The 15,624-nt window shown below is 32.1% G+C and overlaps 1 long non-coding RNA gene across 1 annotated transcript; it reads right to left on the reverse strand.

The window, feature by feature from the left end:
• Positions 1–2,627: 2,627 nt before the first annotated feature.
• On the reverse strand, positions 2,628–14,527 carry LOC130368430 (uncharacterized). The gene is made up of 5 exons (XR_008892459.1): positions 14,289–14,527; positions 12,490–12,562; positions 9,674–9,746; positions 7,338–7,410; positions 2,628–2,709 (listed from the first exon to the last, which is right to left on the reverse strand). It is a non-coding gene; the product is annotated as an uncharacterized LOC130368430 (long non-coding RNA).
• Positions 14,528–15,624: the final 1,097 nt, after the last annotated feature.

Consider the following 15,624-nt stretch of genomic DNA (forward strand, 5'->3'; position numbering starts at 1 on the left):
AGTCGGCCCACAGTCTAAAGTAAACTTGTAAACTCTGTAGTAAGTTCAGTCTATTCTATTTAATATTGAAAAAGAGGATTCCTACAAATAAAAAATTAGAGAAGAAGGATGATAAATGTTCCTAATCTCTGTACCTGAGATATTGTTGTGTTATATAAGAAGCTGTCTATAGACGATATACTTTTTAACAACACATATATCTTCATGTATAAGGTAGAGACTATGACATCTCTGCAGGTCTAGATTTTACATCTAGTCTGATTGTTATCAGTAATTAATATAAATATTAATTACCTGTCTCGTGGTTCCTTTCTTGAAGCTGACAAAGGTATATGTCACGTTCACCTTCTCATCGGGCATCAGTCACCTGTAAAAAGACACAAGTATGATAACATGTTCCTGATACATGCTACAGAAGCTAATATATATAACATTCTAGGGCCAGAACTACTTATCTCAGGCATTATGAAACTGCATAAGAAAAAGGAACAAAAAAGATGGACCATATTGGGATCTAGATTTTTATTTTATTTAAAATATTATGTATATTTTTCTTATTTTTTTACTAAATATTTTATTAAAAATGTTATATTATATACAACAGTTAATCATATTATAGGAATGTATGCCTATTAATTTTGAAAGTAGGGGGCGTTGTTGTATTATTTTATTACATGATTTATTCCTGTCACATTTATGCTATGTATGTAGCTTTCGTCGAATTTTTGGGGTTTATTTATAACATTTGGGGGATTATTTTTTATATATATTCTTTTCTGTATTCTGAATTGTATATTTGATACAAAATAGTATTTTTAAAGGGATGTTTTTGTGGGGGCAGGGTTGTTGTTTTTTTAAACATTTTATCAACCAGTTTGTTTTTTATTTTTTAAAGGGGTACAGCCGTCAAGCCCCCTCACATAGACTTGCATTGAGGGGGCAGGATGTGACGTCATGAGGGGGCAGGGCGTGATGTCATGAGGGGGCGGGGTTATGACATCACGAGCAACCGATATCGGCTCCAGTGTTCGGAAATCTGTGTTCCAAACGCTGAGCAGTGGAGTACCCCTTTAACTTTCTAACTTTTCCGATAATTTTTTATTATTTTATCAACTGTTTCTTAATTTTTTATACTTTTTAAACTAATCTTAATCAGTTTTATTCATTTATTTACTTATTTTTTCTTTACTAATTATTGTTTTCCCATACGAGAACGACCTTTCACTCCTGATCTGATCGTTTCTTTGAAACACTGCACCACTATTGTAGTGCAGTGTTTTATGCCTCTCAGTATTATGCTGACAGACAGTGTATGGTTATGGCTATCGTTAGTTTTTTTTATGGGGTTATAAAGTTTTTTTGGCATTTTTATATATATTTTTTTCTTTTTTCTTTATTTTATATTTGATACAAAAAATGTTTTTAAAGGGAAGTTTTTGTTAATGCAGAGTTTTAGTTTTTTTAAATATTTTATTAGCCTTGTTTTCTTCTTATTAGTTTGTATCTATTCCCATTAAGGGACTTAAAGCAGCCATCTTTCGATAGCTCATATATTCATAGACTGCAGAAGTATGACAGTGTCTTTCTTATGCCTCTCGGTATTATTCTAAAAGACAGTGCATGGTTACGGTATTGTCAGGGGTTTTATTGTGGGTTTTTTTAAACATTTTTTCTCTCTTTTTTTATATGTTTTTTAAGAGTGTTCTGTTTAATTCTTTTTTTTAACTTGTTTTGTTTTTTTGTTCTTTTTTTTAATCCCCGGTGAGGGCTTTCACCAGCAGTCTGCTGATCACCATGTAATACATTGCACTAGTATTACAGTGCAGTTTATTATGGCTGTCAGCATTATGTTGACAGCCAATGTTTAATTATGGCTAATTTGAGGGGAGGGTCGAGTTACTTTTTCTTTTTTTTGGGTTATTTTTAAAAAAATGCATTTTTCTATATATACATTTTTGTAGGGGTTGGGGTTCATTATTTTATTCATTGTTTATTTTTATCTTATTTTTATTTTTTTAGATAGGATCCATGCAGAGTACATAGCCATCTATGGGGACGGCAATGTACCCGTGGAACCTCCGGCAATACTTATTCTGACTGGAAATTCCTCAGTGTGAACCTAGCCTTTAATTTTTTTTATAAAGGGGACTTTTAACAGCGAGCTTCAGATCGCTCACATAACACACTGCATTAGTATTCAAGTGCAGTATATTACGCCCTTCAGCATTATGTTAACAGGCTATGTATATTTATGGCTGTAGTCTTTGGCTACAATTATATATTTGAAGCAAAAAAAATTGATTTTATTTTACTTAGTAGAGTTAAGTCTTAAATCTGCGGTCAGTCAGCCCACAGTCTAAAGTAAACTTGTAAACTCGGTAGTAAGTTCAGCCTATTCTATATAATATTGAAAAAGAGGATTCCTACAAATATTAAATTAGAGAAGAAGGATGATAAATGTCCCTAATCTCTGAACCTGAGATATTGTTGTGTTATATAAGAAGCTGTCTATAGACAATATACTTATTAACAACACATATATCTTCATGTATAAGGTAGAGACTATGACATCTCTGCAGGTCTAGATTTTACATCTAGCCTGATTGTTATCAGTAATTAATATAAATATTAATTACCTGTCTCGTGGTTCCTTTCTTGAAGCTGAGAAAGGTATATGTCACGTTCACCTTCTCATCGGGCATCAGTCACCTGTAAAAAGACACAGGTATGATAACATGTTCCTGATACATGCTACAGAAGCTAATATATATAACATTCTAGGGCCAGAACTACTTATCTCAGGCATTATGAAACTGCATAAGAAAAAGGAACAAAAAAGATGGACCATATTGGGATCTAGATTTTTTTTAATTTAAAATATTATGTATATTTTTCTTTTTTTTTTTTTTACTAAATATTTTATTAAAATGTTTTATATGATATACAACAGTTAATCATATAATAGGAATGTATGCCTATTAATTTTTAAAGTGGTGGAGTGGTTGTATTATTTTATTACATGATTTATGCCTCTCACATTTATGCTATGTGTGTAGCTTTTGTAGAATTTTTGGGGTTTATTTATAAAATTTGGGGGATTTTTTGAATATATTTTCTTTTCTGTATTCTGAATTGTATATTTGATACAAAAAAGTATTTTTAAAGGGATGTTTTTGTGGGGGCAGTGTTGTTGTTTTTTTTTTAAATATTTTATCAACCAGTTTTTTTTTTTAAAGGGGTACAGCCGTCAAGCCCCCTCCCATAGACTTGCATTGAGGGGGCAGGATGTGACGTCATGAGGGGGCAGGGCGTGATGTCATGAGGGGGCGGGGCTATGACATCACGAGCAACTGATATCAGCTCCAGCGTTTGGAAATCTGTGTTCCAAACGCTGAGCAGTAGAGTACCCCTTTAACTTTCTATCTATTCAGATAATTTTTTATTATTTCATCAACCGTTTCTTAATTTTTTATACTTTTGTAAACTAATTTTAATCAGTTTTATTCATTTATTTACTTCTTTTTTCTTTATTAATTATTGTTTTCCCATACGAGAACGACCTTTCACTCCTGATCTGATTGTTTCTTTGAAACACTGCACCACTACTGTAGTGCAGTGTATTATGCCTCTCAGTATTATGCTGACAGACAGTGTATGGTTATGGCTATCGTTAGGGGTTTTTTATGGGGTTATAACGTTTTTTTGGCATTTTTATATATTTATTTTGCTTTTTTCTTAATTTTATATTTGATACAAAAAATTTTTTAAAGGGAAGTTTTTGTTAACGCAGAGTTTTAGTTTCTTTTTTTAAAATATTTTATTAGCCTTCTTTTTCTTCTTATTAGTTTGTAACCATTCCCATTAAGGGACATAAAGCAGCCATGTTTCAATAGCTCATAAATTCATAGACTGCAGAAGTATGACATTGTTTTTCTTATGCCTCTCGGTATTATTCTAAAAGACAATGTATGGTTACAGAATTGTCAGGGTTTTTATTGTGGGTTTTTTAAAACATTTTCTCTCTCTTTTTTTTAATATGTTTTTTAAGAGTGTTCTGTTTAATTCGTTTTTTAACTTGTTTTGTTTTTTTGTTCTTGTTTTTTATCCCATGTGAGGGCTTTCACCAGCGATCTGCTGATCACCATATAATACATTGCACTAGTATTACAGTGCAGTGTATTATGGCTGTCAGCATTATGTTGACAGCCAATGTTTAATTATGGCTAATGTGAGGGGAGGGTTGAGTTACTTTTTATTATTTTTGGGTTATTTTTTTAAAAATTCTTTTTTTTATATATACATTTTTGTAGAGGTTGGGGTTCATTATTTTATTCATTGTTTATTTTTAACTTATTTTTATTTGTTTTAGATACGATCCATGCAGAGTACATAGCCATCTATGGGGACGGCAATGTAGCCGTGGAACCTCCGGCAATACTTATTCTGACTGGAAATTCCTCAGTGTCAACCTAGCCTTTAATTTTTTTTATAAAGGGGACTTTTAACAGCGAGCTTCAGATCGCTCACATAACACACTGCATTAGTATTCAAGTGCAGTGTATTACGCCCTTCAGTATTATGGTAACAGGCTATGTATTATTATGGCTATAGTCTTTGGCTACAATTATATATTTGAAGCAAAAAAATAATTGATTTTATTTTACTTAGTAGAGTTAAGTCTTAAATCTGCGGTCAGTCGGCCCACAGTCTAAAGTAAACTTGTAAACTCTGTAGTAAGTTCAGTCTATTCTATTTAATATTGAAAAAGAGGATTCCTACAAATAAAAAATTAGAGAAGAAGGATGATAAATGTTCCTAATCTCTGTACCTGAGATATCGTTGTGTTATATAAGAAGCTGTCTATAGACGATATACTTTTTAACAACACATATATCTTCATGTATAAGGTAGAGACTATGACATCTCTGCAGGTCTAGATGTTACATCTAGTCTGATTGTTATCAGTAATTAATATAAATATTAATTACCTGTCTCGTGTTTCCTTTCTTGAAGCTGACAAAGGTATATGTCACGTTCACCTTCTCATCGGGCATCAGTCACCTGTAAAAAGACACAAGTATGATAACATGTTCCTGACACATGCTACAGAAGCTAATATATATAACATTCTAGGGCCAGAACTACTTATCTCAGGCATTATGAAACTGCATAAGAAAAAGGAACAAAAAAGATGGACCATATTGGGATCTAGATTTTTATTTTATTTAAAATATTATGTATATTTTTCTTATTTTTTTACTAAATATTTTATTAAAAATGTTATATTATATACAACAGTTAATCATATTATAGGAATGTATGCCTATTAATTTTGAAAGTAGGGGGCGTTGTTGTATTATTTTATTACATGATTTATTCCTGTCACATTTATGCTATGTATGTAGCTTTCGTCGAATTTTTGGGGTTTATTTATAAAATTTGGGGGATTATTTTTTATATATATTCTTTTCTGTATTCTGAATTGTATATTTGATACAAAATAGTATTTTTAAAGGGATGTTTTTGTGGGGGCAGGGTTGTTGTTTTTTTTAAACATTTTATCAACCAGTTTGTTTTTTATTTTTTAAAGGGGTACAGCCGTCAAGCCCCCTCACATAGACTTGCATCGAGGGGGCAGGATGTGACGTCATGAGGGGGCAGGGTGTGATGTCATGAGGGGGCGGGGTTATGACATCACGAGCAACCGATATCGGCTCCAGTGTTCGGAAATCTGTGTTCCAAACGCTGAGCAGTGGAGTACCCCTTTAACTTTCAAACTTTTCCGATAATTTTTTATTATTTTATCAACTGTTTCTTAATTTTTTATACTTTTTAAACTAATCTTAATCAGTTTTATTCATTTATTTACTTATTTTTTCTTTACTAATTATTGTTTTCCCATACGAGAACGACCTTTCACTCCTGATCTGATCGTTTCTTTGAAACACTGCACCACTATTGTAGTGCAGTGTATTATGCCTCTCAGTATTATGCTGACAGACAGTGTATGGTTATGGCTATCGTTAGTTTTTTTTTATGGGGTTATAAAGTTTTTTGGGCATTTTTATATATATTTTTTTCTTTTTTCTTAATTTTATATTTGATACAAAAAATGTTTTTAAAGGGAAGTTTTTGTTAATGCAGAGTTTTAGTTTTTTTTTTTATATTTTATTAGCCTTGTTTTCTTCTTATTAGTTTGTATCTATTCCCATTAAGGGACTTAAAGCAGCCATCTTTCGATAGCTCATATATTCATAGACTGCAGAAGTATGACAGTGTCTTTCTTATGCCTCTCGGTATTATTCTAAAAGACAGTGCATGGTTACGGTATTGTCAGGGGTTTTATTGTGGGTTTTTTTAAACATTTTTTCTCTCTTTTTTTATATGTTTTTTAAGAGTGTTCTGTTTAATTCGTTTTTTTTAACTTGTTTTGTTTTTTTGTTCTTTTTTTTTTAATCCCCGGTGAGGGCTTTCACCAGCAGTCTGCTGATCACCATATAATACATTGCACTAGTAATACAGTGCAGTTTATTATGGCTGTCAGCATTATGTTGACAGCCAATGTTTAATTATGTCTAATTTGAGGGGAGGGTTGAGTTACTTTTTATTTTTTTGGGGTTATTTTTTAAAAAATTCATTTTTCTATATATACATTTTTGTAGGGGTTGGGGTTCATTATTTTATTCATTGTTTATTTTTATCTTATTTTTATTTTTTTAGATAGGATCCATGGAGAGTACATAGCCATCTATGGGGACGGCAATGTACCCGTGGAACCTCCGGCAATACTTATTCTGACTGGAAATTCCTCAGTGTCAACCTAGCCTTTAATTTTTTTTATAAAGGGGACTTTTAACAGCGAGCTTCAGATCGCTTACATAACACACTGCATTAGTATTCAAGTGCAGTATATTACGCCCTTCAGCATTATGTTAACAGGCTATGTATATTTATGGCTGTAGTCTTTGGCTACAATTATATATTTGAAGCAAAAAAAAATTATTTTATTTTACTTAGTAGAGTTAAGTCTTAAATCTGCGGTCAGTCAGCCCACAGTCTAAAGTAAACTTGTAAACTCTGTAGTAAGTTCAGTCTATTCTATTTAATATTGAAAAAGAGGATTCCTACAAATAAAAAATTAGAGAAGAAGGATGATAAATGTTCCTAATCTCTTTACCTGAGATATCGTTGTGTTATATAAGAAGCTGTCTATAGACAATATACTTATTAACAACACATATATCTTCATGTATAAGGTAGAGACTATGACATCTCTGCAGGTCTAGATTTTACATCTAGCCTGATTGTTATCAGTAATTAATATAAATATTAATTACCTGTCTCGTGGTTCCTTTCTTGAAGCTGAGAAAGGTATATGTCACGTTCACCTTCTCATCGGGCATCAGTCACCTGTAAAAAGACACAGGTATGATAACATGTTCCTGATACATGCTACAGAAGCTAATATATATAACATTCTAGGGCCAGAACTACTTATCTCAGGCATTATGAAACTGCATAAAAAAAAGGAACAAAAAAGATGGACCATATTGGGATCTAGATTTTTTTTAATTTAAAATATTATGTATATTTTTCTTATTTTTTTTACTAAATATTTTATTAAAATGTTTTATATGATATACAACAGTTAATCATATAATAGGAATGTATGCCTATTAATTTTTAAAGTGGAGGAGTGGTTGTATTATTTTATTACATGATTTATGCCTCTCACATTTATGCTATGTGTGTAGCTTTTGTAGAATTTTTGGGGTTTATTTATAAAATTTGGGGGATTTTTTGAATATATTTTCTTTTCTGTATTCTGAATTGTATATTTGATACAAAAAAGTATTTTTAAAGGGATGTTTTTGTGGGGGCAGGGTTGTTGTTTTTTTTTAAATATTTTATCAACCAGTTTTTTTTTTAAAGGGGTACAGCCGTCAAGCCCCCTCCCATAGACTTGCATTGAGGGGGCAGGATGTGACGTCATGAGGGGGCAGGGCGTGATGTCATGAGGGGGCGGGGCTATGACATCATGAGCAACTGATATCAGCTCCAGCGTTTGGAAATCTGTGTTCCAAACGCTGAGCAGGAGAGTACCCCTTTAACTTTTTATCTATTCAGATAATTTTTTATTATTTCATCAACCGTTTCTTAATTTTTTATACTTTTTTAAACTAATTTTAATCAGTTTTATTCATTTATTTACTTCTTTTTTCTTGATTAATTATTGTTTTCCCATACGAGAACGACCTTTCACTCCTGATCTGATCGTTTCTTTGAAACACTGCACCACTATTGTAGTGCAGTGTATTATGCCTCTCAGTATTATGCTGACAGACAGTGTATGGTTATGGCTATCGTTAGTTTTTTTTTATGGGGTTATAAAGTTTTTTTGGCATTTTTATATATATTTTTTTCTTTTTTCTTTATTTTATATTTGATACAAAAAATGTTTTTAAAGGGAAGTTTTTGTTAATGCAGAGTTTTAGTTTTTTTTTATATTTTATTAGCCTTGTTTTCTTCTTATTAGTTTGTATCTATTCCCATTAAGGGACTTAAAGCAGCCATCTTTCGATAGCTCATATATTCATAGACTGCAGAAGTATGACAGTGTCTTTCTTATGCCTCTCGGTATTATTCTAAAAGACAGTGCATGGTTACGGTATTGTCAGGGGTTTTATTGTGGGTTTTTTTAAACATTTTTTCTCTCTTTTTTTATGTTTTTTAAGAGTGTTCTGTTTAATTCTTTTTTTTAACTTGTTTTGTTTTTTTGTTCTTTTTTTTAATCCCCGGTGAGGGCTTTCACCAGCAGTCTGCTGATCACCATGTAATACATTGCACTAGTATTACAGTGCAGTTTATTATGGCTGTCAGCATTATGTTGACAGACAATGTTTAATTATGGCTAATGTGAGGGGAGGGTTGAGTTACTTTTTATTATTTTTGGGTTATTTTTTTAAAAATTCATTTTTTTATATATACATTTTTGTAGGGGTTGGGGTTCATTATTTGATTCATTGTTTATTTTTTACTTTTTTTTATTTTTTTAGATAGGATCCATGCAGAGTACATAGCCATCTATGGTGACGGCAATGTACCCGTGGAACCTCCGGCAATACTTATTCTGACTGGAAATTCCTCAGTGTCAACCTAGCCTTTAATTTTTTTTATAAAGGGGACTTTTAACAGCGAGCTTCAGATCGCTCACATTACACACTGCATTAGTATTCAAGTGCAGTATATTACGCCCTTCAGCATTATGTTAACAGGCTATGTATATTTATGGCTATAGTCTTTGGCTACAATTATATATTTGAAGCAAAAAAAATTGATTTTATTTTACTTAGTAGAGTTAAGTCTTAAATCTGCGGTCAGTCAGCCCACAGTCTAAAGTAAACTTGTAAACTCTGTAGTAAGTTCAGCCTATTCTATATAATATTGAAAAAGAGGATTCCTACAAATATTAAATTAGAGAAGAAGGATGATAAATGTTCCTAATCTCTGAACCTGAGATATCGTTGTGTTATATAAGAAGCTGTCTATAGACAATATACTTATTAACAACACATATATCTTCATGTATAAGGTAGAGACTATGACATCTCTGCAGGTCTAGATTTTACATCTAGCCTGATTGTTATCAGTAATTAATATAAATATTAATTACCTGTCTCGTGGTTCCTTTCTTGAAGCTGACAAAGGTATATGTCACGTTCACCTTCTCATCGGGCATCAGTAACCTGTAAAAAGACACAGGTATGATAACATGTTCCTGATACATGCTACAGAAGCTAATATATATAACATTCTAGGGCCAGAACTACTTATCTCAGGCATTATGAAACTGCATAAGAAAAAGGAACAAAGAAGATGGACCATATTGGGATCTAGATTTTTTTTAATTTAAAATATTATGTATATTTTTCTTATTTTTTTTACTAAATATTTTATTAAAATGTTTTATATGATAAACAACAGTTAATCATATAATAGGAATGTATGCCTATTAATTTTTAAAGTGGGGGGGGGGGGGTTGTATTATTTTATTACATGATTTATGCCTCTCACATTTATGCTATGTGTTTAGCTTTTGTCGAATTTTTGGGGTTTATTTATAAAATTTGGGGGATTTTTTGAATATATTTTCTTTTCTGTATTCTGAATTGTATATTTGATACAAAAAAGTATTTTTAAAGGGATGTTTTTGTGGGGGCAGGGTTGTTGTTTTTTTAAAAATATTTTATCAACCAGTTTTCTTTTTTTAAAGGGGTACAGCCGTCAAGCCCCCTCCCATAGACTTGCATTGAGGGGGCAGGATGTATGTGACATCATGAGGGGGCAGGGCGTGATGTCATGAGGGGGCGGGGCTATGACATCACGAGCAACTGATATCAGCTCCAGCGTTTGGAAATCTGTGTTCCAAATGCTGAGCAGTGGAGTACCCCTTTAAATTTCTATCTATTCAGATAATTTTTTATTATTTCATCAACTGTTTCTTAATTTTTTATACTTTTTTAAACTAATCTTAATCAGTTTTATTCATTTATTTACTTCTTTTTTCTTTATTAATTATTGTTTTCCCATACGAGAACGACCTTTCACTCCTGATCTGATCGTTTCTTTGAAACACTGCACCACTATTGTAGTGCAGTGTATTATGCCTCTCGGTATTATGCTGATAGACAGTGTATGGTTATGGCTATCGTTAGGGTTTTTCTATGGGGTTATAACGTTTTTTTTGGCATTTTTATATATATTTTTTGCTTTTTTCTTAATTTTATATTTGATACAAAAAAATTTTTTAAAGGGAAGATTTTGTTAATGCAGAGTTTTTTTTTTTTTTTTTTTAATATTTTATTAGCCTTCTTTTTCTTCTTATTAGTTTGTAACCATTCCCATTAAGGGACATAAAGCAGCCATGTTTCGATAGCTCATATATTCATAGACTGCAGAAGTATGACAGTGTCTTTCTTATGCCTCTCGGTATTATTCTAAAAGACAATGTATTGTTACGGAATTGTCAGGGGTTTTATTGTGGGTTTTTTAAAACATTTTCTCTCTCTTTTTTTAATATGTTTTTTAAGAGTGTTCTGTTTAATTCGTTTTTTTCACTTGTTTTGTTTTTTTGTTCTTGTTTTTTATCCCATGTGAGGGCTTTCACCAGCGATCTGCTGATCACCATATAATACATTGCACTAGTATTACAGTGCAGTGTATTATGGCTGTCAGCATTATGTTGACAGCCAATGTTTAATTATGGCTAATGTGAGGGGAGGGTTGAGTTACTTTTTATTATTTTTGGGTTATTTTTTTAAAAATTCTTTTTTTTATATATACATTTTTGTAGATGTTGGGGTTCATTATTTTATTCATTGTTTATTTTTAACTTAGTTTTTTTTTTTTTTTTTTTGATAGGATCCATGCAGAGTACATAGCCATCTATGGGGACGGCAATGTACCCGTGGAACCTCTGGCAATATTTATTCTGACTGGAAATTCCCCAGTGTGAACCTAGCCTTTAATTTTTTTTATAAAGGGGACTTTTAACAGCGAACTTCAGATCGCTCACATAACACACTGCATTAGTATTCAAGTGCAGTGTATTACGCCCTTCAGTATTATGGTAACAGGCTATGTATTATTATGGCTATAGTCTTTGGCTACAATTATATATTTGAAGCAAAAAAAAATTTTATTTTATTTTACTTAGTAGAGTTAAGTCTTAAATCTGCGGTCAGTCGGCCCACAGTCTAAAGTAAACTTGTAAACTCTGTAGTAAGTGGTGTTGCTCACGAATATTCGCAATGCGAATTTTATTCGCGAATATCGTATATTCGCGAATTCCCGAATATAGCACTATATATTCGTAATTACGAATATTCGTTTTTTTTTTTTGTTTTTTTTTATTACTTTATTTTTTTTTTCACAGTACACATCACAGTGATCATCCCTTTCTGTTTCCAGCTTGTGTGGTGTAAAGAAGGCTCTAATACTACTGTGTGAGACCGGCGTGCGAATTTTCGCACATGTTAATTTTCGCATATGCTAATTTTCGCATACGTTAATTTTCGCATACACTAATTTTTTTGTATATGCGAAAATAAATCGAGAATATTACGAATATGCGAATATTCGCGAATATATGCCGAATATTCGTCCATATATTCGTCCATATATTCGCGAATATTCGCGAATTCGAATATAGCCTATGCCGCTCAACACTAGTAGTGAGTTCAGTCTATTCTATTTAATATTGAAAAAGAGGATTCCTAACAAATAAAAAATTAGAGAAGAAGGATGATTAATGTTCCTAATCTCTGTACCTGAGATATGGTTGTGTTATATTAGAAGCTGTCTATAGACAATATACTTATTAACAACACATATATCTTCATGTATAAGGTAGAGACTATGACATCTCTGCAGGTCTAGATTTTACATCTAGCCTAATTGTTATCAGTAATTAATAAAAATATTAATTACCTGTCTTGTGGTTCCTTTCTTGAAGCTGACAAAGGTATATGTCACGTTCACCTTCTCATCGGGCATCAGTCACCTGTAAAAAGACACAGGTATGATAACATGTTCCTGATACATGCTACAGAAGCTAATATATATAACATTCTAGGGCCAGAACTACTTATTTCAAGCATTATGAAACTGCATAAGAAAAAGGAACAAAAAAGATGGACCATATTGAGATCTAGATTTTTTTTAAATTTAAAATATTATGTATATTTTTCTTATTTTTTTACTAAATATTTTATTAAAAATGTTATATTATATACAGCAGATAATCATATAATAGGAATGTATGCCTATTAATTTTGAAAGTAGGGGGGGTTGTTGTATTATTTTATTACATGATTTATGCCTCTCACATTTATGCTATGTGTGTAGCTTTTGTAGAATTTTTGGGGTTTATTTATAAAATTTGGGGGATTACTTTTTTATATATATTCTTTTCTGTATTCTGAATTGTATATTTGATACAAAAAAGTATTTTTAAAGGGATGTTTTTGTGGGGGCAGGGTTGTTGGTTATGGCTATCGTTAGGGTTTTTTTCTGGGGTTATAAAGTTTTTGGGGCATTTTTATATATATTTTTCTTTTTTCTTAATTTAATATATGATAAAAAAAATTTAAGGGAAGTTTTTGCTAATGCGGAGTTTTAGTTTTCTTTTAAATATTTTATTAGCCTTGTTTTTTTTCTTATTAGTTTTTAACTATTCCCATTAAGGGACTTAAAGCAGCCATCTTTAAATAGCTCATATATTAATAGTCTGCCGTAGTATGACAGTGTCTTTCTTATGCCTCTCGGTATTATTCTAAAAGACAATGTATGGTTACGGTATTGTCAGGGGTTTTATTGTAGTTTTTTTTTTAAACATTTGTTCTCTTTTTTTAATATGTTTTTTAAGAGTGTTCTGTTTAATTAGGTTTATTTAACTTTTTTTTTTTGTTCTTGTTTTTTTTATCCCATGTGAGGGCTCTCACCAGCGATCTACTGATCACCCATATAATACATTGCACTAGTATTATAGTGCAGTGTATTATGGCTGTCAGCATTATGTTGACAGCCAATGTTTAATTATTGCTTATGTGATGGGAGGGTTCAGTTACTTTAATAATTTTTGGGTTATTTAAAAAATATATATATATATTTTTTTTTAGATAGGATCCATGCAGAGTACATTGCCATCTATGGGGACGGCAATGTACCCATGGAACCTCCGTCAATAATTATTCCGACTGGAATTTCCTCAGTGTGAACCTAGCCTTCATTTATTTTTTATACAGGGGACTTTTAACAGCAATCTTCAGATCACTCACATAACACACTGCATTAGTAATAATGCCCTTCAGCGTTATGTTAACAGGCTATGTATTATTATGGCTATAGTTTTTGGCTACAATTATATCATTGAAGCAAAAAAAATTGAATTGATTCTATTTTACTTAGTACAGTTAAGTCTTAAATCTGCGGTCAGTCAGACCACAGTCTAAAGTAAACTTGTAAACTCTGTAGTAAGTTCAGTCTATTCTATTAAATATAAAAAAAGAGGATTTCTACAAATAAAAAATTAGAGAATAAGAATCATAAATGTTCCTAATCTCTGTACCTGAGATATGATTGTGTTATATAAGAAGCTGTCTATAGACGATATACTTATTAACAACACATATATCTTCATGTATAAGGGAGAGACTATGACATCTCTGCAGGTCTAGATTTTACATCTAGCCTGATTGTTATCAGTAATTAATATAAATATTAATTACCTGTCCTTTCTTGTAGCTGACGAGGGTATATGTCACGTTCACCTTCTCATCGGGCATCAGTCACCTGTAAAAAGACACAGGTATGATAACATGTTCCTGATACATGTCACAGATGCTAATATATATAACAGAGCTGGAGGCACCTTGGTTTGGAAACTTTGATAAAGATAGCTAGAAAGGTAGATAAAGAAGGAATAGCCACAGCACACAGGTATCCGTGAAAAATCAAGCAGTGATTTATTCCATCAAAACAGAGTATCCAAGAACAAAGTTTCAACCAGCTCTCCTGATCAAAAGACCAGGAGAGCTGGTCGAAACATTGTTTTTGGACCCACAATTCACCTTGACCCACTCTACCCATGCAATCAGCTTCCTTGATGTTATGGTCACACTTGAGGATGGACGCCTACCACAGATTTGTTCACTAAAGCCACGGATAGGAATACACTCCTAAGTGACAAACTGGGAGAAGAGTCTCTACTCACAGGACCGAAAAAGAATTATTTGAATTGTTTATGTGATAAAGTATAAATAAATATTTTACTGCTATCTGCGTTTCAATTGTGGTGATATGGTCAGATGGGAGAGTGTGTAGCGGTAGTCACTTTTTAAATTTTTTGTTGTTTTTTTTTTAATTCATTTTCTTTTATATTTATTTTTTTATCTCAACTTTTGTTTTTTATTTTTTAGTATACATTATTCATTTCGGATTTTGTTTGTGCCTTTAACTTGACAGACGACCGAGAGGATTGTGGAGATATAGGGACACATGTACCACCTGGGTGCCATCGAATTGATGGTTTCTGGGAGGACATGTGTCTTTGGTACTTATATAGTTACATAGTTAGTTAGTACGGTTGAAAAAAGACATACGTCCATCAAGTCCAACCAGGGAGTTGAAGGGAAGGGTGTAAGGGGATAAGGGAAAGGGATGTAGTTTTATAATTCTGTATAAGCATTAATGTTATTTTGTTCCAGGAATGTATCTAACCCTACTTGATATTGGACACATAATGGTGGTTAGCGTTGAGCACATACACTCACCTTACTCTGGTAAATATTCTATGCAGGTAAAAACACTGTGTGCATGCCAGAGGACCAGGCACTAAAACAGCATAGAATTTTATTTTATTTTTATTTACATTGTTCAATTTTGGATGTAGGAGGGCCAGCCAGGCTTTAACCCCTTAAGGACCAGGCCATTTTACACCTTAGGACCAGAGCGTTTTTTGCACATCTGACCACTGTCATATTAAAACATTAATAACTCTGGAATGCTTTTAGTTATCATTCTGATTCTGAGATTTTTTTTCCGTGACATATTCTACTTTAACAT

This window comes from Hyla sarda, chromosome 4, assembly GCF_029499605.1.
Source record: "Hyla sarda isolate aHylSar1 chromosome 4, aHylSar1.hap1, whole genome shotgun sequence".
Classification (NCBI taxonomy): domain Eukaryota; kingdom Metazoa; phylum Chordata; class Amphibia; order Anura; family Hylidae; genus Hyla; species Hyla sarda.